Here is a 23,767-nt window from a genome sequence, read left to right on the forward strand (position 1 = left end):
TGGTCCATGGCTCTGGGCACACGTATAGTAGAGGACTGCCCTGTCTGTCCTCAGAGGAAGAGGATGCACTTAAACCTGTGGAAACTTGATCCCCCAGGAAAGAGGGATGGTGGTGGAAATGAAGTGAGGGTAGGTGTACAGGTGAGGAACCACTCTCTCAGAGGGTTGTGGGGTGTGCAGAAGGAAGTGAAGAACTCAGGGAGGTGGGACCAGAAAGGAAAGCAAGTTTTGGAATGTAGATAAATAAAACAATGCCATAAAAAGACATTATATTTTCATAGCTTAAGAAAATGAAATACCTTCATTATCTTATTATCTTTACTTGTGCATTTGAAACATTTTTATTGCATTACCTTTTCAGTTTATTTTGCATGAATATGTGTATGAGTGCATGCATATTTACAGTCACTACAAGTGTGTGAAGGTCAAAGGACAACTTGCAGAAGTCAGTTCTTTTCTTGTTTTTTTTTTTCATAAGCATCTCAGAGATTGAATTCATGCCGTTAAGCTTGATAGCAAGTATTTGAAGTATTTGTAGCTGTGCAGCCATTTTCCAAGTCTGATTCTCTCTCTGTGTGTCTCATCACACAACCAGGCTTTCATCAGAATCTACAATTTTTGGTTAGACATTGGAAATATACTATCTTTCACTGAATTGCTCATGTTGCTTCCTGACCCTTGGAGATGTCTGAATTGGAGGAGAGACTGCAACATTCAACAAGAGACAGTATCATAAAACACAATTTTAAAAGAGCTCTTATATAAACAAGAAAGATGTGAATCTCAGAGCTAATGCAATAATCAATTTCTTTCCAAACAGATGCCCTCAAAATGTTCTATGAAAATACTATTTGAAATAAAATGTTTATCTGAATAATCTATTTAGTGTTTTCTTCTTGACCTACTTTTTTTCTAAATAATTACTCTTAACAGCTTCCCTAGAAGCTCAACTCAACATGTCTACCTAAGCTCATTTTTAGATGATACTTACCTTGATTTGTTCCAGTTTAAATTTTCCTGAAACATTTTATTTAATAATTTTATACTTATATTCTTATGGAACAAATTTGTATCCATACTACAGATATTTTCTTACCACCCACCCTGTGTTATTGTGCTTAAGGCTTTAGAGGAATATGAAGCACCATTTACATTTAAAGAGTCAGAGTAATACACATTCCATCTTCATTCAGTAGACCAAAGAAATGCATATTTTGTGTTTTTATTTTCCCAAGAATTAAGTGTGACAGTGCAAGATAACAGGAAAATAAACAAGCCACATTCCTGCTTTGTAGAAGTTCACAATCTGAATAGGAATATAAAAAGGTGATGGTGTGGCAATTTCAGGACTCTTTATTGGGTACATATTGTTAATAATATTGTGGTTTGCCAGGACCCCAGCAGGAAGCAGCTGACACACTCAAGCTGGTTCTTTGAACAGAGTTTAAGAAAGAAGCTATTTACAATGTTGGGGGTGGAATTTAAGAAGAAAGGACAGTGGATAATGAAAAGGATACTCAGAACAACTGCTGGAACACAGACATCACTGTCTTGACAAAGTCAGCTGGCAGGAACTATGACCTTGGAGAAGGATATAAGCAACTTTCTTGTTATGTGGCAAAGAGGAAGTTGCAGACCTTTGACTTCACTCTCCTTCTGCCTCTAATTTTCTAGCTGTGAGTAAAGTCAAGCTCAAATCAGGGAATGAAGGAATCTTTTAATGCAGTTATTAACAATGACAATCAAAAGACTTAAACCACTTCAAGGAATGATGCAATGGATTTGTGGACCCACGAAATGATTCTTACCACAAATGCCACATAATGCATCTTTGTAAATAACCTCCATTAAATAGTTATTCTAATCTTGAATTTTCAAACATAAATGAGGTTCAGAAAGTGAAGATGTATGGAATAGTAACTGATGGGTCCAAGTGAACACTTATCAATGGAACAAGGTACTTATGGCTTATTACCAGGTCTATATGTTGGAATTTATTCTCAAGTAATATTGAGGTATTGTGGAGACATAGCTCATTCCCTCTATAAATGAGCCTAAGAGACAAGATTGTTAGGAAACACTGCTTGAAGGGTCATACTGACTCTTCTTAACCATGAAAAAAGAACAGTGTAAATAGAGGAATGTGAAAAAAGGGAAATTTTTGTCAAGTATAGGGAACAGAGAAAAAAAATGTACAGAATTTACAAAATACTGCCATTATTTCAACTGGTTGAATTTGGAACAAAGGACAAGAGCCATGAGAAAATAACACTGTGGGTGAAAGTTCATACATTTTGTAGTTCATGTTTAGGTTTGGTGGTTCATGTAAACAAATGAACATGATTGCTAGAAGTGAATATTTAGAGAAATATCATTTCAGAGAGACAGTGTGATAACATATTACTACAACCAAACTCTTGCTACTAATCATCACTGCAAAGCTCTAGGCCAAAATTGCCTAGTTTTATCACTACAAAACTTTGATATTCTTCCATACAATATATATGTACTGTCTTTTTGATGGGATTCAAACTTCTAAATCCATTATAAAGGATACATATATAAAAGAGTTACCCAAAATTTAAATCTAACAGAGGATTGATGAGTCATTTAGTCTAGAAAATCTGTAATAACACATTTGGTATAGATTAGTCTGTATATCATTTAAACACAAATTCTAGTGTATTAATGAAAAATATTTACAGTTTTGCATATAGGCAATCATGATACAGAGAAAAATCAAACACACACACATACACACACACACATACACATGCACACAACTATCACTACTATCACCACCACCACCAAAATAACAGAAATGAAGAATCATTGATCATTAATATTTCTCAAAGTAAATGGACTCAATTACTCAATAAAACACACAGGCAAACAGAGTGGATGCAAAAAGAGAATCAATCATTTCACTGAGTACAAAAAATAGACCTCAACATCAAGATAGACAATACCTCCAGTTAAGGGTTGAAAAAAAATATTCCAAGCAGATGCACTCAAGAAGCAAGCTGTTTTAGCTATTCTAATATCTAGCAAATCACACTTTACAAGAAAATTAGTCAATAGAGATGGAAAATGACATTTCATACTCATCAAAGGAAAAATTAGCCATGATAACACTTCAGTTCTTAACATCTATGTCCCCAAAGCAAGGGTAACACATTTGGAAGTGAAACATTACTAATGCTCAAATCACAAATTGAATCTAATACATTAATAGTGGGAGACTTCAATATCCTACTCTCATGAATAGACATGTCATCTAGACAAAAACTAAACTAAGAAATAATGGAGGTAAAAGACCTAATATATATTTTTTAGAACATTTCACCCAAACAAAAAAAGAAGGCACCTTTCTCTCAGCAATCCTTAAACTTTCTCCAAAATTGATCATATAGTTGTTCACAAAATAAGCCTCAACAGATATAAGAAAGTTGAAATAATGCCTTGTGTCTTATTAGACAACATGGAGTAAAGGTGGGATTCAACAACAGAAAACCTACAAACTCATGAAAGCTGCACAACTCCCTACTGGATGACTTTGAGGTCAAGGCAGAAATAAAGAAAGAAATAAAAGACTCTCCAGATTTCAATGAAAAGGAATGCAAGATATACCCAAACACAGTTAAAGTGGTGTTACGAGAAAAGTGCTTAGCACTAAGTGTCTTTGTAAAGAAATTAAAGACATCTCATACTAACAACTTAATAGCACAGCTAAAATCCCTAGGACAAAAAGAAACAAACACACCCAAGAGGAGTAAAAAGTAGGAAATAATCAAACTCATGCCTGGAACCAATAAAATAGAAACAAAAGAATGCACATTAACAATGAAACAAAGAGTAGGTTATTTGAGAACATCAACAAGGTAGAAAAACTCTTATTCAAAAATAACTAAAAGACACTGAGAGACTATCCCAATCAATAAAACCTGAAACCAAAAGGGAACATAACAGCAGACACCAAGGAAACACAGAAAGTTACTAGCACATATGTCAAAAACCTGTACTTCATAAAATTGGAAATGACAATTTTCTTGATAGGTATCACTTACCAAAGTTAAATGAAAATCATATTAACAATTTAAATAGACCTGTAATATATAAGAAAATAAAAGCAATCATTAAAAGACTCCAAATCCCCCCCGCCCCCCCAAAGAAAGCCCAAAGACTGTTTTAGGACAGAATTCTTCCAGAATTTCAAAGAAGACCTAATACCAATACCTTAAAGCATTCTAAAAAACAAAAACAGAAGGAATACTGCTAAAGGCACTTTAAGAGGCCACAATCATCCTGATACCTAAACCACACAATGATTCAACAAATAAAGAGAATTTTAGACCAATTTCTTTCATGAAAATTGGTGCAAAACTACTCAGGAAAATACATGCAAACTGAACGAAAGACCATGTCAAAAAGACCATCCACCATGATCAATTAGGTTTTGTCCCAGAGAAGCAGGGACTCTTCAAAATATGAAAATCTTTTGATGTAATCGGCTGTATAAAAAAACTGAAAGAAAAAACCCACATACTCATCTTATTAGATGCTAAAAAAGGCCTTTGAAGAAATGCAACACCCCTTTATGCTAAAAGTAATGGAGAGTTCTGGGATATAAGAGACATACCTAAAAATAATAAAGGCAATTTACAACAAGCCTATAGCTAACATTAAGTTAAATGGGGAGAAATTAAAAGCAATTCCATTAAAATCAGGAATAAGATAAGGTTGTCCAATCTATGCATATTTACTCTATACAGTACTTGAAGCAGTAATAAAACTAAAGGAGATCAAGAGGATACAAATTGGAAAGGAATAAGTCAAAGTATCTCTATTGCAGTTTATATGAGAACGTACATATAACACCCCAAAAATTCTACCAGGGAATTCCTGAAGCTGATGACCAAGGTTAGCAAAGTAACTGGATACAAGATTAATTAAACCAGCAGCTGTCCTATATACAAATAATAAATGGGCTGAGAAAGAAATCAGGGAACAATACTCTTCATAATAGCCACAAATAATAACAAATATCTTGGGGGTAACTCTAACCAAACAAGGAAAAGACATGAATGATAAAAACTTCATGTCGCCTTCCGCTCGACTCGAGCCCCGGGCTTCCTTGCCAGCAGAGTCTTGCCCAACACCCGCAAGGGCCCACACGGGACTCCCCACGGGACCCTAAGACCTCTGGTGAGTGGAACACAGCGCCTGCCCCAATCCAATCGCACGGAACTTGAGACTGCGGTACATAGGGAAGCAGGCTACCCGGGCCTGATCTGGGGCACAAGTCCCTTCTGCTCAACTCGAGCCCCGGGCTTCCTTGCCAGCAGAGTCTTGCCCAACACCCGCAAGGGCCCACACAGGACTCCCCACGGGACCCTAAGATCTCTGGTGAGTGGAACACAACTTCTGCCAGGAGTCTGGTTCGAACACCAGATATCTGGGTACCTGCCTTGCAAGAAGAGAGCTTGCCTGCAGAGAATACTCTGCCCACTGAAACTAAGGAGAGTGCTACCCTCAAGGTCTGCTCATTGAGGCTAACAGAGTCACCTGAAGAACAAGCTCTTAACAGTGACAACTAAAACAGCTAGCTTCAGAGATTACCAGATGGCGAAAGGCAAACGTAAGAATCCTACTAACAGAAATCAAGACCACTCACCATCATCAGAACGCAGCACTCCCACCCCACCTAGTCCTGGGCACCCCAACACAACCGAAAATCTAGACCCAGATTTAAAAACATTTCTCATGATGATGATAGAGGACATCAAGAAGGACTTTCATAAGTCACTTAAAGAATTACAGGAGAGCACTGCTAAAGAGTTACAGGCCCTTAAAGAAAAGCAGGAAAACACAGCCAAACAGGTAGAAATCATTAAAGAAAAACAGGAAAACACATCCAAACAGGTGATGGAAATGAACAAAACCATACTAGAACTAAAAGGGGAAGTAGACACAATAAAGAAAACCCAAAGCGAGGCAACGCTGGAGATAGAAACCCTAGGAAAGAGATCTGGAACCATAGATGCGAGCATCAGCAACAGAATACAAGAAATGGAAGAGAGAATCTCAGGTGCAGAAGATTCCATAGAGAACATCGACACAACAGTCAAAGAAAATACAAAATGCAAAAGGATCCTAACTCAAAACATCCAGGTAATCCAGGACACAATGAGAAGACCAAACCTACGGATAATAGGAATTGATGAGAATGAAGACTTTCAACTTAAAGGGCCAGCTAATATCTTCAACAAAATAATAGAAGAAAACTTCCCAAACATAAAAAAAGAGATGCCCATGATCATACAAGAAGCCTACAGAACGCCAAATAGACTGGACCAGAAAAGAAATTCCTCCAGACACATAATAATCAGAACAACAAATGCACTAAATAAAGATAGAATATTAAAAGCAGTAAGGGAGAAAGGTCAAGTAACATATAAAGGAAGGCCTATCAGAATTACACCAGACTTTTCACCAGAGACTATGAAAGCCAGAAGAGCCTGGACAGATGTTATACAGACACTAAGAGAACACAAATGCCAGCCCAGGCTACTATACCCGGCCAAACTCTCAATTACCATAGATGGAGAAACCAAAGTATTCCACGACAAAACCAAATTCACACAATATCTTTCCACGAATCCAGCCCTTCAAAGGATAATAACAGAAAAGAAGCAATACAAGGACGGAAATCACGCCCTAGAACAACCAAGAAAGTAATCATTCAACAAACCAAAAAGAAGACAGCCACAAGAACAGAATGCCAACTCTAACAACAAAAATAAAAGGGAGCAACAATTACTTTTCCTTAATATCTCTTAATATCAATGGACTCAATTCCCCAATAAAAAGACATAGACTAACAGACTGGCTACACAAACAGGACCCAACATTCTGCTGCTTACAGGAAACCCATCTCAGGGAAAAAGACAGACACTACCTCAGAGTGAAAGGCTGGAAAACAATTTTCCAAGCAAATGGACTGAAGAAACAAGCTGGAGTAGCCATTTTAATATCGGATAAAATCGACTTCCAACCCAAAGTTATCAAAAAAGACAAGGAGGGACACTTCATACTCATCAAAGGTAAAATCCTCCAAGAGGAACTCTCAATTCTGAATATCTACGCACCAAATGCAAGGGCAGCCACATTCATTAGAGACACTTTAGTAAAGCTCAAAGCATACATTGTACCTCACACAATAATAGTGGGAGACTTCAACACACCACTTTCTTCAAAGGACAGATCGTGGAAACAGAAACTAAACAGGGACACAGTGAAACTAACAGAAGTTATGAAACAAATGGACCTGACAGATATCTACAGAACATTTTATCCTAAAACAAAAGGATATACCTTCTTCTCAGCACCTCACGGGACCTTCTCCAAAATTGACCATATAATTGGTCACAAAACAGGCCTCAATAGATACAAAAATATTGAAATTGTCCCATGTATCCTATCAGACCACCATGGCCTAAGACTGATCTTCAATAACAACATAAATAATGGAAAGCCAACATTCACGTGGAAACTGAATAACACTCTTCTCAATGATACCTTGGTCAAGGAAGGAATAAAGAAAGAAATTAAAGACTTTTTAGAGTTTAATGAAAATGAAGCCACAACGTACCCAAACCTATGGGACACAATGAAAGCATTTCTAAGAGGGAAACTCATAGCTCTGAGTGCCTCCAAGAAGAAACGGGAGACAGCACATACTAGCAGCTTGACAACACATCTAAAAGCTCTAGAGAAAAAGGAAGCAAATTCACCCAAGAGGAGTAGACGGCAGGAAATAATCAAACTCAGGGGTGAAATCAACCAAATGGAAACAAGAAGAACTATTCAAAGAATTAACCAAACGAGGAGTTGGTTCTTTGAGAAAATCAACAAGATAGATAAACCCTTAGCTAGACTCACTAAAGGGCACAGAGACAAAATCCTAATTAACAAAATCAGAACTGAAAAGGGAGACATAACAACAGATCGTGAAGAAATCCAAAACACCATCAGATCCTTCTACAAAAGGCTATACTCAACAAAACTGGAAAACCTGGATGAAATGGACAAATTTCTGGACAGATACCAGGTACCAAAGTTGAATCAGGATCAAGTTGACCATCTAAACAGTCCCATATCACCTAAAGAAATAGAAGCAGTTATTAATAGTCTCCCAACCAAAAAAAGCCCAGGACCAGATGGGTTTAGTGCAGAGTTCTATCAGACCTTCAAAGAAGATCTAATTCCAATTCTGCACAAACTATTTCACAAAATAGAAGTAGAAGGTACTCTACCCAACTCATTTTATGAAGCCACTATTACTCTGATACCTAAACCACAGAAAGATCCAACAAAGATAGAGAACTTCAGACCAATTTCTCTTATGAATATCGATGCAAAAATCCTCAATAAAATTCTCGCTAACCGAATCCAAGAACACATTAAAGCAATCATCCATCCTGACCAAGTAGGTTTTATTCCAGGGATGCAGGGATGGTTTAATATACGAAAATCCATCAATGTAATCCATTATATAAACAAACTCAAAGACAAAAACCACATGATCATCTCGTTAGATGCAGAAAAAGCATTTGACAAGATCCAACACCCATTCATGATAAAAGTTCTGGAAAGATCAGGAATTCAAGGCCCATACCTAAACATGATAAAAGCAATCTACAGCAAACCAGGAGCCAACATCAAAGTAAATGGAGAGAAGCTGGAAGCAATCCCACTAAAATCAGGGACTAGACAAGGCTGCCCACTTTCTCCCTACCTTTTCAACATAGTACTTGAAGTATTAGCCAGAGCAATTCGACAACAAAAGGAGATCAAGGGGATACAAATTGGAAAGGAGGAAGTCAAAATATCACTTTTTGCAGATGATATGATAGTATATATAAGTGACCCTAAAAATTCTACCAGAGAACTCCTAAGCCTGATAAACAGCTTCGGTGAAGTAGCTGGATATAAAATAAACTCAAACAAGTCAATGGCCTTTCTCTATACAAAGAATAAACAGGCTGAGAAAGAAATTAGGGAAACAACACCCTTCTCAATAGTCACAAATAATATAAAATATCTTGGCGTGACTCTAACTAAGGAAGTGAAAGATCTGTATGATAAAAACTTCAAATCTCTGAAGAAAGAAATTAAGGAAGATCTCAGAAGATGGAAAGATCTCCCATGCTCATGGATTGGCAGGATCAACATTGTAAAAATGGCTATCTTGCCAAAAGCAATCTACAGATTCAATGCAATCCCCATCAAAATTCCAACTCAATTCTTCAACGAATTGGAAGGAGCAATTTGCAAATTTGTCTGGAATAACAAAAAACCTAGGATAGCAAAAAGTCTTCTCAAGGATAAAAGAACTTCTGGCGGAATCACCATGCCAGACCTAAAGCTTTACTACAGAGCAATTGTGATAAAAACTGCATGGTACTGGTATAGAGACAGACAAGTAGACCAATGGAATAGAATTGAAGACCCAGAAATAAACCCACACACCTATGGTCACTTGATCTTCGACAAGGGAGCTAAAACCATCCAGTGGAAGAAAGACAGCATTTTCAACAACTGGTGCTGGCACAACTGGTTGTTATCGTGTAGAAGAATGCGAATCGATCCATACTTATCTCCTTGTACTAAGGTCAAATCTAAGTGGATCAAGGAACTTCACATAAAACCAGAGACACTGAAACTTATAGAGGAGAAAGTGGGGAAAAGCCTTGAAGATATGGGCACAGGGGAAAAATTCCTGAACAGAACAGCAATGGCTTGTGCTGTAAGATCGAGAATTGACAAATGGGACCTAATGAAACTCCAAAGTTTCTGCAAGGCAAAAGACACCGTCAATAAGACAAAAAGACCACCAACAGATTGGGAAAGGATCTTTACCTATCCTAAATCAGATAGGGGACTAATATCCAACATATATAAAGAACTCAAGAAGGTGGACTTCAGAAAATCAAATAACCCCATTAAAAAATGGGGCTCAGAACTGAACAAAGAATTCTCACCTGAGGAATACCGAATGGCAGAGAAGCACTTGAAAAAATGTTCAACATCCTTAATCATCAGGGAAATGCAAATCAAAACAACCCTGAGATTCCACCTCACACCAGTCAGAATGGCTAAGATCAAAAATTCAGGTGACAGCAGATGCTGGCGAGGATGTGGAGAAAGAGGAACACTCCTCCATTGTTGGTGGGAGTGCAGGCTTGTACAACCACTCTGGAAATCAGTCTGGCGGTTCCTCAGAAAACTGGACATAGTACTACCGGAGGATCCAGCAATACCTCTCCTGGGCATATATCCAGAAGATGCCCCAACAGGTAAGAAGGACACATGCTCCACTATGTTCATAGCAGCCTTATTTATAATAGCCAGAAGCTGGAAAGAACCTAGATGCCCCTCAACAGAGGAATGGATACAGAAAATGTGGTACATCTACACAATGGAGTACTACTCAGCTATTAAAAAGAATGAATTTATGAAATTCCTAGCCAAATGGATGGACCTGGAGGGCATCATCCTGAGTGAGGCAACACATTCACAAAGAAACTCACACAATATGTATTCACTGATAAGTGGATATTAGCCCCAAACCTAGGATACCCAAGATATAAGATATAATTTGCTAAACACATGAAACTCAAGGAGAATGAAGACTGAAGTGTGGACACTATGCCCCTCCTTAGATTTGGGAACAAAACACCCATGGAAGGAGTTACAGAGACAAAGTTTGGAGCTGAGATGAAAGGATGGACCATGTAGAGACTGCCATATCCAGGGATCCACCCCATAATCAGCATCCAAACGCTGACACCATTGCATACACTAGCAAGATTTTATTGAAAGGACCCAGATGTAGCTGTCTCTTGTGAGACTATGCCGGGGCCTAGCAAACACAGAAGTGGATGCTCACAGTCAGCTAATGGATGGATCATAAGGCTCCCAATGGAGGAGCTAGAGAAAGTAGCCAAGGAGCTAAAGGGATCTGCAACCCTATAGGTGGAACAACATTATGAACTAACCAGTACCCCGGAGCTCTTGACTCTAGCTGCATATATATCAAAAGATGGCCTAGTCGGCCATCACTGGAAATAGAGGCCCATTGGACTTGCAAACTTTATATGCCCCAGTACAGGGGAACACCAGGGCCAAAAAGGGGGAGTGGGTGGGCAGGGGAGTGGGGGTGGGTGGATATGGGGGACTTTTGGTATAGCATTGGAAATGTAAATGAGTTAAATACCTAATAAAAAATGGAAAAAAAAATCAAAAAAAAAATAAATAAAAAATAAAAATACTGCTTAACTGCCAAGAAAAGTGCAAACTAATAACTGAAAAAAAAAAAAAAAAAAAAAACTTCATGTCTTTGAAGAAAGATATCAAAGAAGATAGTAGAAGATCGAAAGATCTCCCATGATCAGGGATAGATAGGATTAACAGTAAAAATGGCCATCCTACCAAAAGCAATCTACAGTGTCAACACAAATCAAAATTTCAACACAATTCTTTACAGATCATGAAAGAATAATATTCAAATTCATACAAAAATACAAAAAGTCCAGGAGAGCTAAATCAATCTTACACAATAAAAGAACATCTGTAGGTATTACCATTCTGATCTCAAGTTGTACTTGAGTTGTCTAGCTGCAGTATTAAAGGCTACATAGTGTTTGAAGACCATAGCAGACATATTAATCAATGGAACCAAATTGAAGACCCATATGCAAATCTGCACATCTATGGGCACCCGAATTTTGATAAAGAAGCTAGAAATATACAAAGGTGCCAAGGACCTGGCCTAGTTGACCCCCCTCAATCTGTGGGAATCAGGAGTTCCGGCAGATGGGCATAGAGTCAGCGGGAATGGGGTGACAAACAGACTCGACACAAGGGAGAGTGGTTCTGAATGTAATTTGTCAAATGGAGCATCAAACTTTTTATACAGAAGAAAATAGGGAAGTTGTGTGACACACCAGCAAGGTACAAAGTGGTTACCAGATGCTTACATAAAACAGAGGAATACAAAAACGGAAGGACTGTCAGGAACCAACTGGGATATAATTCAGTGTTAACAACTGGGATCAAAAACAGCTCTACCTAAGGTCCACTTAATCTTAGGAGTCAGGGGCAAGGGCTTTCTGCCCTTGCCATAGTTCCTATTCTAGTCTATTGTATAGTCCACCTTTCCTCCTAGGCCATTGTAAATACTTGTGTATGGGTGTAACTCAGTTATCTATAGTTCTAAGTATCTACTCTGATTCCTCCTTAGATCACAAACTTCCTTCTTCCTAGATAATGGTAAATTCCTGCGTAGGACAGTGACTTAGCCATCCATGCCCAGGATTGGCTCAAGGACTCCCTAGAATCTAACTTAGCTATATGTCAAATAGAGGCACTTATAATAAAGCAATATTAAGGAAAAGCACACAGATCCGTTTACCACTAAAGCAAGAATATTGGAGCATTCGTTATACAGGATGACAGGGTTCCAGGAGACTAAGTTTTCTTGAACTTTTCGCCTCAGGACAGCGCCCAGGTTTTTGAGGCCCATCGCGCTGGTCACTATTGGAGTGGATTTAGCACAAAGGATAAAAGAAAGCATCTTCAACAAATTGTGTTTCTCTAACTGGATGTTGGTGTGTAGAGGAATGCAAATACATTCTTATCTATCCTAAACAAAAAACCTCAAGTCCAAGTGGATCAAATACATCAATATAAAACCATATACACTGAACCTGATTTTAAAAAGTGAGGAATAGCCTTGAATGCACTGGTACAGGAGACAACTTTATGAACATTTCTGATCAGAACAGAGAACATTTCTTATTTTACTGAACCCTTAGCATAGAAACTAAGATAAGCAATTAGTAATTGGATCTCATGAAACAGAGAAATTTTTGTAAGGCAAAATATAGAACAAAACAGCAGTCCCCAGAATGGAAAAAGAGCTTTACCAACTCTACATATGACAGGGTAACCAATGACACCACAGTCTAACTGTTCACACACACACACACACACACACACACACACACACACACAAACAATTGCAGTTTCAAAGAAAGGAGCATGAATGACCCCAATAAGCTTTCTTCAGTTCTGAGACTTACCTGGAAAAATTCCATGCAGAACTGGACTGGCATGCTTCATATGTAGGTGACAGTTTCTGGAGTGTTTTTCATCCTTCCTTATGACCATGAAAGTCTTACAGAGCTGGTAGTGGTGGCGCATGCCAGTAGGATTTGCTGAAGGAGGCAGAGGCAGGAGGATCACAAGTTCGAGGCCAGCCTGGGCTACACATTTAGCAGGGCATGGTGGCGCACGCCTTTAATCCCAGCACTCGGGAGGCAGAGGCAGGAGGATTTCTGGGTTCGAGGCCAGTCTGGTCTACAAAGTGAGTTCCAGGACAGCCAGGGCTACACAGAGAAACCCTGTCTCGAAAAACCAAAAAAAAAAAAAAAAAAAAAAAAAAAAAAGAAAAAAAAAAAGAAAGTCTTACAGAAAACTACATATTTACAGTTACTTTAATTGCATAATTTAAAAAGTGGCAGTAAAGGATATAGGAAACTACAAATCCATTGGTTATAAGGCAGTAATGATTGATACTAACTCTTTTTTGTTTTTTTTTTAAACTGAAATGAATCTCGGTATATATAAAACATAAATTGCCTTAAAAGTGTTAAGAATAAAAACAACATCACTTATATAGGAAAGAACCAATTCATTCACCAGAAAACTAGTCATTTTATGAAACTCTATCCATCTACTTGTTGCTCCAGAATTGAGGTCTAACGAGAGAAAAGGTTAAAGTCACAGGAACAGGACCTGGAGATATGTCACAGCAATTAAGAGAATTTCCTCCTTCTACAGATGACCTAGGTTCTATACCAAGCACCCACATGGAGGTTCACACGCATCTATAACTCTCATTCCAGGGATTCTGATGCCCTCTTCTGGCCTCCATGAGCATGACGCACAAACATACACAGCAGCAAAACACTTATACACATAAAATAAAAGGATATAAATACTTTTTTTTAAATTAGGTATTTTCCTCGTTTACATTTCCAATGCTATCCCAAAAGTCCCCCATACCCACTCCCACAATCCCCTACCCACCCACTCCCCCTTTTTGGCCCTGGCTTTCCCCTGTACTGGGGCATATAAAGTTTGCGTGTCCAGTGGGCCTCTCTTTGCAGTGATGGCCGGCCGACTAGGCCATCTTTTGATACATATGCAGCTAGAGACAAGAGCTCTGGGGTACTGGTTAGTTCATATTGTTGTTCCACCTATAGGGTTGCAGTTCCCTTTAGCTCCTTGGGTACTTTCTCTAGCTCCTCGATTGGGGGCAGTGTGACCCATCCAATAGCTGACTGTGAGCATCCACTTCTGTGTTTGCTAGGCTCTGGCATAGTCTCACAAGAGACAGCTATAATGGAGAAGACATAATCATAAAAACAAGGGCATTAAATGAAAGTGAGGAGTGAATTATACTAAAAATTACATTTAGAAATAAAACTCATATTAAATATGCATGTAAGAGAAATATAATTTACAAAACTAGTCTCATAAGAAACACAACCTGAATACTTGTGCAACAACTAACAAAACCAACTATATATATGTGTGTGTGTGTGTTTGTGTGTGTGTGTATATATATACATATATGTATATGTATGGTTTGTTAGTTGTATATATAGAAAAAATCCAGGAACATAAACCTTATATATTGATCTGTAAAAAGTTGTAAAACAGGGAAATACATCTACGAATAATTTTATGAGTCCAGTTTACTTTTTTTGAGAATGAAACCAAACAAGTACTCGATAGAAAAGTAATAGAGAATAATATTTGTTAAAACGATGTCAAAGTTTTCTATAAATCTTAGCTGAAGTAAGTAGAGAAATAATTAAAAGTAGTACATGGGAAAAGATTTATCATACTAAGTAAAAGAAAATGTATTATTAGAAAATCCACCATTGTAATTTAATTTAAGTGAATTGATAACTTCTGACTAAAGTTAAACACAATAATAACGGACTCCTAAATCAATCCATTCTTAAGCACATAACTAAAAGGAGAGGAGACACTGTGGATCTGGCAGAGGGTAGAGGAATTGATAGTTCCAGCTTCAGAGGAGATCATGCAGATTATCAGGCTGCAAGACCACCATGGAAACAGCAGACATTTTGAACAGCTCAGAAATTAGCAAAGTATTTTAAATGACACCTCACAAAGTGAGTTTTGAGGACAAACTGAAAACAGAATGAATATTTGAATATCTCTTAAAGATGGAATGTGATGTTAGATTCTGACCCCAGAAGCACAGAAGTGTATTCTTTGGGTTCATCTTTTGAATGACACAAAGCAAAGTTGAGGGTGTGAATACTATAACTCATCAAAGAGGTTATAGAAGGTTCATCACATGACAAGATGAATACCTAATCCCAACCCTCAGCTCAAACCATTTTACTAGCTTCCTAGAAGACTTTCTTCTAAACATCATCCTTCCCCTTTTCCCTTCTTCCTTCCTTACTTTATTTCTTTTCCTTTTTGGCAGCAGAATATTTTTCTCAAGAAGTCTGGCCAGCACAAGTAAGTATCAGTAGTGTTAAAAATTAAACAACCCTTTCAGGACTCCCATTATTGAGACTATAGCACCTAATACCCTTCCAGGTATTCACATTCCCCAGAAAGTGTTTCAGTTATCCAAATTCAAGTATGAGTAAAACCATTGAATGTTGAAAGCAGTTTGTAATAGGAAATAGAACAGGCAAAGATAGAATGATGAATGTGAACTTGCTTCGATGGATACCAAATGGACCAGCTGAAGGTAGTTACAGCTTATCCTTACACCTCAACATTATAAATTCATAGTATCATTGCCTCAGGGTAAAAACTTGACAAAGGCATTCCAAGAAAATTTACCTGAAAGACAAGCTGTTATATCCATTTTAATATCTAACGAAATTGACATCAAGCCAATATTATTCAAAAGAGATGAGGAAGGACAATGTATGTTCAACAAAGGAAAATAATCAAGATGACATGTCAACTAATGATATATGACACAAAGAAAAAGGACAGCATCCTTTATAAAAGAAACATTGATTCTGAGGAAATCACATAATGACTATCACACGGGGATGGTAGGATGCTTCAGCTCCCTACTCTCTGCAGTGGACAGGTTATCAAGACAAAAACTAAAGCAGTGAATTACCAGAGCTTACTGATACTATAAATCAAGTTAATTTAATAAATATATACAGAAAATTCTACCCAAAAACCTTAAGAATATACCTGTTTTATCAGCAACTCCCAGAATTTTCTCCAAAATTGACCTACTCAAGCAGAAAGCAAGTCTGAAAAGAAACAAGAAAGTTAAAATAACTCATACATTCTATCAAACACTATAATTAATCTGGACATCATCAACAACAGCTAAAAACAGGAACATTTCTTTTTTAATCTCTTTTATTGATTCCTTTATTATTTACATTTCAAATGTTATCACTCTTCCAAGTTTTCCCTCCACAAGCTCCCTATCTCCTTCTCTATCCGGCTGCCTCTATGAAGATGCTCTCAGACCTGCCCACTCACTCCTGCCTCAGCAGCCTATCCTTCTATCCTGCATCACCAAACCTCCACAGGACCAAGGGGCTTCTCTACCAGTGATGCCAGATAAGGCAGTCCTCTGCTACATATCCAGCTGGAGCCATGGGTATCCCCTGTGTACTTTTTGGTTGGTGGTTTAGCATCTGGGAGCCCTAAAGGGTCTGTCTGGTTGATATTGTTGTTCTTCCTATGAGTTTGCACAACCCCTCAGCTCCTACAGTCCTTACCTGAACTTCCCCATTGGGGTCCCCACACTAAGTCCAACGTTTCATTGTGTACGTGCGCTTCTGTATTTCTCTGGCTCTGCAGAGCTTCTCAGGTGTAGCTATACTGTGCTCTTGTCAGGAACTGCTTCTTGGCATCAACAATTGTGTCTGGGTTTGGTGTCAGTAGATGGGATGTGCCACAGACCCTCTGGGTCCCTGGTCTGCGTAGAACGGGATTTCTTAAGCAGATGGGCAAAAGAGTCGGATGTGACAGACAGACAAACATGCAAGAGTGGTGTTGGATCTGAATGTAATTTTTTGGTCGAGCTTAGACTAATTATATTACAACAAATATCATAAATTGTAAAACATAACAGATACGGTACATTGAAGTTTTCCAGGTGCAAAAGGAGTGACTACAAAAAGAATTTGCAGGAACCAGATAAATGTTTACGCTAGGGATAAGTGTCCCTCCAGATGTAAGAGGAGTGACTTCAAAAGGACTATGTTTACCTTAGAGATTAGCACCTGCTTCGGATCAGCCCTGCGCCAGGCAAGAGTTTCACACCCTAGTGTTAATTGGGCTAGGGGGGGGTATAAACTCTTTGCCTGGCTTCAGGAATAAAGTAGTGTCATGAACCTTGGAATTCTTAGGCCTCGTTAATACTTATCTATGTCTGGAGAATTTCCATTTATCAGTATGGTATACTAATTTGCTCTTGTCATGGAATGTAGTCTGTAATATGAATTTCTATCTCAGTGAGAATTTTAGACTCTTTCTGCAGACAACTAAGTTAATGGCTAGTGCTTTATTGTTTTATGGTAGTGCTTAATTAGTTACTGAATGGGTTAAGCTCCTTGCTGCTATCTAGAATCTAAGAACACGGGGAAAAGGCTATAGCTATGTTATAATACAATCTTAAAACACATTTACTATAAGGTAATGCTTAATAGAGTGCACGTGGATCTATACATTAGACTAACGCAGTGGAAACTTGATTAATATGGGTTAGGGAAAAAATGCCATAACTCCGGGAGAGAAATTTCCATGGAACTCTTATCCTTGTGAAACAGCTTCCAGGCTTTTCGCCTGTCAAACTGACCCAAACTGGAGAGCTGACTTTCGCCAGACATCCAGGAGGAGAGTCCTAGAAATTCATTTCTCATGAGCAGCTTTTTGGCATTTCTGCCTCACTAGCTGACTCTACCAGTGCCCTGGCAGGAATGCATCCCTAGGTGGGCAGCCTCTGGATGAACTTTCCTTTAGTTTCTGCTCTACTCTTTGTCCCTGTATTGCCTTTTGACAGGAGGAATTTTGGATTAATATTTTTGAGGTCGGTGGGTGGCCCCACTCCTCAACTTGGGACAGGGCCAATCCACTGGATATGGTCTCTATAGATTCTATCTCCCTTTTGTTGGATACTTCGGCTAAAATACTCCATATTGGGTCTTGGGAAGTGTCTTAGTCAGGGTTTCTATTCCTGCACAAACATCATGACCAAGAAGCAAGTTGGGGAGGAAAGGGTTTATTCGGCTTACACTTCCATACTGCTGTTCATCACCGAAGGAAGTCAGGACTGGAACTCAAGCAGGTCAGAAAGCAGGAACTGATACAGAGGCCATGGAGGAATGTTCTTTACTGGATTGCCTCACCTGGCTTGCTCAGCCTGCTCTTATAGAACCCAAGAGTACCAGCCCAGAGATGGTCCCACCCACAAGGGGCCTTTCCCCCTTGATCACTAATTGAAAAAATGTCTTACAGTTGGATCTCATGGAGGCATTTACTCAACTGAAGCTCTTTTCTCTGTGATAACTCCAGCTGTGTCAAGTTGACACAAAACTAGCCAGTACAGGAAGCTCTTGAGTTCCTTGAGTAGCCTTTCTAGTGACTACTCCCATTTCCCTTCCCCACATTGCTACTTGCTCACTTTCAAATTCTTGACCCTCTGTACTTCTCCCCTGTCTCCTCCCATATCTGAACTAGCACCCCCTTTCTTTTCCCCTCCTCTCTCCTTTCCAGATCCTTCTCTTCCTCTACTTCCCAGAGATTATTCTCTTGCACCTACTGAGTAGTACTGTAGCATCCATACTTTGGTGTGATCTTTTTTCTTCTTGGGTTTCATATGGTCTGTGAATTGTATTGTGGGTATTCTGAGCTTCTATTTGTCTAATATCCACTTATCAGTGAGTACATACCATGTGAGTTCTTTTGTGACTGGGTTACCTCACTCAGGATGATATACTCAAGTTCCACCCATTTGCCTGTGAATTTCATAAAATCATTGATTTTAATAGCTGACTAATACTCCATTGTCCAAATGTACTATATTTTCTGTATCCATTCCAATGTTGAGGGACATCTGTGTTGTTTGCAGCTTCTTTTTTTTTTCCTGTTCTTTTTTTTATTAGATATTTTCTTTATTTACATTTCAAATGCTATCCCCTTTCCTGGCTTCCCCCCTGCTTACCAACCTACCCATTCCCACTTCCTGGTCCTGGCATTCCCTTACTCTGGGGCATTGAGCCCTCACAGGAACAAGGGTCTCTCCTCTCATTGATGACTGACAAGGCCATCCTCTGCGACATATGTGGCTGGAATTATGGGTCACTCCATGTATACTCTTTGGTTGATTGTTTTGATTCTGGGAGCTCTAGGGGTACTGGTCAGTTCATATTTTTACTCCTATGGGGCTGCAAACCCCTTCAGCTCCTTGGGTACTTTCTCTAGCTCCTCCATTGGGGACCCTGTGTTCATTGCAATGGTTGTCTGAGAGCATCCACCTCTGCATTTATCAGGCACTGATAGAGCCTCTCAGGAGACAGCTATATCAGGCTTCTGTCAGCAAGCACTTGTTGGCATCCACAATAGTGTCTGGGTTTGGTGACTGCATATGGGATGGATCTTCAGGTGAGGCAGTCTCTGGATGTCCTTCCCTTCTGTCTCTGCTCCATGCTTTGTCTCCATATATGCTCCGGTGAGTAAGGGGCAAAGCATCTACACTTTTTTCTTCCTTCTTTTCGAGTTTCCTGTGATATGGGAGTTGTGTCTTGGGTATTCTGAGTTTCTGGGCTATGAAAGGAGGATGGAAATCTGTCTAATAGAGACTATTTTTCTGTATCAGGAAAGACAATCTTATATTTGGGAAAATGGCTACTACTAGATTGCCCATGATTCAAAGAATGAGCCCATACGATGTGCATATGGCTAGCACTATATGGATTCAGGAGCTTATCAGTTAAAAAGTAAATCCTTAAATATTAGTTGAAGAGGGACAACCGGGCTGGTGAGATGGCTCAGTGGGTAAGAGCACCCGACTGCTCTTCTGAAGGTCCAGAGTTCAGATCCCAGCAACCACATGGTGGCTCACAACCATCTGTAACGAGATCTGAATCCCTCTTCTGGAGTGTCTGAAGACAGCTACAGTGTACTTACATATAATAATAAATAAATCTTTAAAAAAAAAAAAGAGGGACAACCATAGACATGTTAGGGTAGATGAGGAGGACCCATAGGCCTCAACAGTATACAAAGAGCTACAGATCATTAAGAAATGCTAAGAGTGAAAGAAATAGTCTTTCCCTGGGAAGAACATACAAATTGGTTATCCAACACAATGGTCAGCCTTGAAAAAATACATGCAAGTAACATTACACAGACTGAGAAGGCAATACACACACACATACACACACACACACACACACACACACACAAGCAATCACAATAAAAAGGAGACCATATATATATGAGTATATATGAGAGTAAGTATATTGGGAAGGTTTAGAGAAAAAAATAAAGGGGGAAATTATGTAATTTTATTGCAATCTCAAAAAATGAATAATTTTAAACAATGAATGGGGGGCATGAAGCTAAAAGAGAGACAGGTAAGGTCTTGAGTTTAATCCCGGCATTAGAAATCAAGAAAGATGAAGAGAAAAGAAGAAAACCACATTCACATTTATAACAGAATAAAATAGTAAAAAACTTATAGGTACTTAACTGACAAGGTGAGAGATGTGTGCAGTGCTACCTATAATCCACCGAGGAAGAAAGTTGATGCAGACAAAGAGCAAGGTAATTCATTTAAGAACCACAAGTAGTGTTTGTAAAATATTCACATCATTCAATGGGATTTGTGGGTTCACTATATCAATTATTTTGTTGTTACTGTTGTTGTTCAACTTTTTATTGATTCTTTTTGAGTTTTACATTATGCACCCCAGTTCTACTCATTGCTCCATCCTCTCATATCCACCCTTCACCCTTAAACTACACCCCAATAAAAGACACAAATAAATAATCACAACAACAAAACAAAGTATAGAAAACATCTTATCATAAAAGCTGTAGTACATTACAGTGTATCCCATAGTCTATACCTGGGCCCCCATATATTCATTTGCAAATGTTAACTGCAATGAGTCACTGGTCTGAATTGAGATCTCTGACTTCTGTTACACCATCAATATTAGATCCTCACAGGAATTCTTCCTGATCATCCTGTTGCTGCTCTGTGTCACGGGGATCCTGCAGCTTAGATCAGCAGGACCAGTCACACATCCAAACCATGTAGATTTTGTGGGTGGGCCAACTCAGAGCCCTGGATCTGGGTCTGCTGGCTTTTCCTACCTACACCACCAGAGAGAGCTCTTCAGGAATGCTCCAACTAGGCCACCCAATGCCACCTTCGTCAGGAAGCAAACTCTCCTGTTCCCATTCCCTTGGACTGGCTCACCTCCAGAGACAGCACCATTGTGCTGCTCAGTCAAGAAGCAGAGCCCCACTCTTTCAAGTGCTATAGCCAGGAGATATATGAGGCAGGGCCAGCTCAGCTCTCCCTACTACCCTGTGTGGCTAGTCAAGGAGGGGAAGGGCATTGCCCCCTGCACTAATGGTACCTGACTCCAGAGGTGTGGCAGGGCCAGATTACTGGTACCCTGCCTCTCCCCTTCCTGCAATACACTGGGACAGTAGTACTGTGCTGCCCCAATGAGAAGCAGGAGAGAGAGAGAGAAAAGGAGAGGGAGAGGGAGAGGGAGAGGGAGAGGGAGAGGGAGAGGGAGAGGGAGAGGGAGAGGGAGAGGGAGAGGGAGAGGGAGAGGGAGAGAGGGAACATCACCCTCTGGCCAATGCCACATCATGGCAGAAGAGTGAAGAGGCCAGATCTCTCAATCTTTGTTATCAGGTCTGACTCTCCCAGTTCTCAACCATGGCCAGTACAACTGTGCTGCTCAAGCAAGACTGAGGGTTCCCTGTCTCAAATGTTTTAGCCAAAATGAACAGGGCCAGCTCATTCACTCTCATGTCCTCAAGGTCAGATCTCTGGATTGCCTCAGATGGCCAAGGGGGAGAGGAGGAGGGCATTTTTGTCTCCCACAGGTTGCCTCAGGACAGCTGAGTGGCAGGGTCAGCTCTCCCCTGATTTTACTCTCTGGGCTGGTTTATCTGGAGCTCCACAGCTCTGCTGTGCTGTCCAGGCAAGGTAAGGAGCAGGATTAATTGTCTGGAGCTCATGACTCCAGGGAGAGGTCTACTGACTAACACAGGTGGTAAGGGACAGGGACAAGGAATCACCTCTGCACCTGTGCCACACCATGGCAGAGAAGTGGTAGGGTCACTTTATAATGCTCAAGCTACTCCACTACTCATTCTTTCCCATATGACCACCACAAACTTTCACTTTGTGGAGGCTCTCACTGCCAGCTGGCCATGCAGCTGGCAGCCCTGTGGTGACATCATTTATCCAATCATACTATATAGTGTGGCAACAAGCATGTGTCTGTGGCCCATCTGTGGTGTGCACAGGAGCTAGAGGATAAATATGTGGTTGGCAAAAATGGTCCTCAGATCTGTCTCTTTTCCTTGTCTCACCCTGTGCTGCCTAATTTTTATTTGATTTGATTTTTACAAGTTCTAGGCATAAATGAACTTGGGCCACCAAGCCAGTTATCAAGCTGGGATGAACCAAGAACTGCCATCTGCTCTGCCCCTTCACTGATATAAAAACACTACCATCAATAAGGTGTCTCTTTGCCCATTGCTAGAGAGTCACCTATCAATGATTCTTAATATTGTTTAAAATGTATGTGATGGCTAGTTTTATGCTAACTTCATACAAACCATGTGCAAGGAGGGAACTTCAGTTCAGTTGGGAAAATGTCCTCATAAGATTGGGCTGTTAGCCTCTAAGGCATTTTAATTAGTGATTGATACAGGAGGATCCTACTCACTGTAAATGGTGTCACTTGAGATGGTGGTCCTGGGTTTTGTAAGAAAGAAATCTAAACAAACCATAAGAAGCAAACCAGTAAGGAGAACTCTCTGGCCTTGGCAACAACTCTGGCTAGCAGGTTCCTGCTTTGCCTAAATTCCTGCTTCCTGTTTGAATGATGAATGGTGATATGGAAGTAAACACATTCATTATCAGCTTCCTTTTCCTCATGGTGTTTCTTCACAGCAATCATAACCCTAATAAGACAAAGTACATATGGGTATAAATTAGCAAAGGGTTATCCTATTACATGAATATGAGGTTTTAAGGAAACCAGTCTTTACTTTTTAATAGAAAAGGGCTGTAACACCACATAAGAGATATAGATACCGTTATATAAGTAAAACATACTTCAGGCAGGATAACATGACAAGCATTTCTTTCTTTCTTTCTTTCTTTCTTTCTTTCTTTCTTTCTTTCTTTCTTTCTTTCTTCCTTCCTTCCTTCCTTCCTTCCTTTCTTTTCCTTTCTTTCTTTCTTTCTTTCTTTCTTTCTTTCTTTCTTTCTTTCTTTCTTTCTTTCTTTCTTTCTTTCTTTCTTCCTTCCTTCCTTCCTTCCTTCCTTCCTTCCTTCCTTCTTTTCTTTCTTTTTTTAAAGATATTTTCTTTATTTACATTTCAAATTTTATCCCCTTTCCTAGTA

General features: G+C 39.3%; 1 non-coding gene across 1 annotated transcript, besides 15 other annotated features; it reads right to left on the reverse strand.

Annotated features, from left to right (window-relative positions):
• Positions 492-2,619: an enhancer, noted in NCBI's record as "2.1 kb EcoRI-XbaI HS fragment". NCBI's record gives its function as "Tyr gene cell type-specific enhancer, but not copy number-dependent" and the evidence as "EXISTENCE:reporter gene assay evidence [ECO:0000049][PMID:14576318]".
• Positions 492-4,202: a locus control region, noted in NCBI's record as "3.7 kb EcoRI LCR fragment". NCBI's record gives its function as "developmental regulation of Tyr gene in melanocytes" and the evidence as "EXISTENCE:transgenic organism evidence [ECO:0001131][PMID:8039502, PMID:14576318, PMID:11353514]".
• Positions 511-1,930: a silencer, noted in NCBI's record as "1.4 kb region of the UPT fragment not included in the 5PT fragment". NCBI's record gives its function as "Tyr gene repressor in retinal pigment epithelium" and the evidence as "EXISTENCE:reporter gene assay evidence [ECO:0000049][PMID:10402671]".
• Positions 511-4,201: an enhancer, noted in NCBI's record as "3.6 kb HindIII-EcoRI S/MAR-containing or UPT fragment". NCBI's record gives its function as "Tyr gene enhancer in neural crest-derived melanocytes, but not in retinal pigment epithelium" and the evidence as "EXISTENCE:reporter gene assay evidence [ECO:0000049][PMID:10402671]".
• Positions 511-4,201: a matrix attachment site, noted in NCBI's record as "3.6 kb HindIII-EcoRI S/MAR region including fragments a, b and c, which were matrix-bound in vitro". NCBI's record gives the evidence for it as "EXISTENCE:fractionation evidence [ECO:0000100][PMID:1822431]".
• Positions 753-1,396: an enhancer, noted in NCBI's record as "0.6 kb SacI-AvaII 3PT fragment". NCBI's record gives its function as "Tyr gene enhancer in neural crest-derived melanocytes, but not in retinal pigment epithelium" and the evidence as "EXISTENCE:reporter gene assay evidence [ECO:0000049][PMID:10402671]".
• Positions 1,278-1,685: a DNAseI hypersensitive site, noted in NCBI's record as "melanocyte-specific; the nucleotide coordinates are approximate for this feature". NCBI's record gives the evidence for it as "EXISTENCE:in vivo cleavage assay evidence [ECO:0001075][PMID:8039502, PMID:1822431]".
• Positions 1,378-1,585: an enhancer, noted in NCBI's record as "0.2 kb SspI core enhancer fragment". NCBI's record gives its function as "Tyr gene enhancer in melanocytes" and the evidence as "EXISTENCE:reporter gene assay evidence [ECO:0000049][PMID:8039502, PMID:17516925]".
• Positions 1,407-1,416: a transcriptional cis regulatory region, noted in NCBI's record as "core enhancer E-box motif E2". NCBI's record gives its function as "necessary for enhancer transactivation by microphthalmia-associated transcription factor (Mitf)" and the evidence as "EXISTENCE:reporter gene assay evidence [ECO:0000049][PMID:17516925]".
• Positions 1,426-1,448: a protein binding site, noted in NCBI's record as "S2 Sox10-binding site". NCBI's record gives its function as "necessary for enhancer transactivation" and the evidence as "EXISTENCE:chromatin immunoprecipitation-seq evidence [ECO:0000229][PMID:26206884]".
• Positions 1,454-1,477: a protein binding site, noted in NCBI's record as "S1 Sox10-binding site". NCBI's record gives its function as "necessary for enhancer transactivation" and the evidence as "EXISTENCE:chromatin immunoprecipitation-seq evidence [ECO:0000229][PMID:26206884]".
• Positions 1,520-1,548: a transcriptional cis regulatory region, noted in NCBI's record as "hs2 or box B sequence". NCBI's record gives its function as "required for enhancer activity" and the evidence as "EXISTENCE:reporter gene assay evidence [ECO:0000049][PMID:14576318]".
• Positions 1,549-1,575: a transcriptional cis regulatory region, noted in NCBI's record as "hs1 or box A sequence". NCBI's record gives its function as "required for enhancer activity" and the evidence as "EXISTENCE:reporter gene assay evidence [ECO:0000049][PMID:8039502, PMID:14576318]".
• Positions 1,559-1,567: a transcriptional cis regulatory region, noted in NCBI's record as "core enhancer E-box motif E1". NCBI's record gives its function as "necessary for enhancer transactivation by microphthalmia-associated transcription factor (Mitf)" and the evidence as "EXISTENCE:reporter gene assay evidence [ECO:0000049][PMID:17516925]".
• Positions 1,931-4,201: an enhancer, noted in NCBI's record as "2.2 kb AvaII-EcoRI 5PT fragment". NCBI's record gives its function as "Tyr gene enhancer in retinal pigment epithelium" and the evidence as "EXISTENCE:reporter gene assay evidence [ECO:0000049][PMID:10402671]".
• On the reverse strand, positions 22,759-22,905 carry LOC115486834. Its single transcript, XR_003947165.1, has one exon. It is a non-coding gene; the product is annotated as a small nucleolar RNA SNORA48 (small nucleolar RNA).
• Between the last annotated feature and the right edge of the window lie 862 nt (positions 22,906-23,767).

Source organism: Mus musculus, chromosome 7 (assembly GCF_000001635.26).
Source record: "Mus musculus strain C57BL/6J chromosome 7, GRCm38.p6 C57BL/6J".
NCBI lineage: Eukaryota > Metazoa > Chordata > Mammalia > Rodentia > Muridae > Mus > Mus musculus.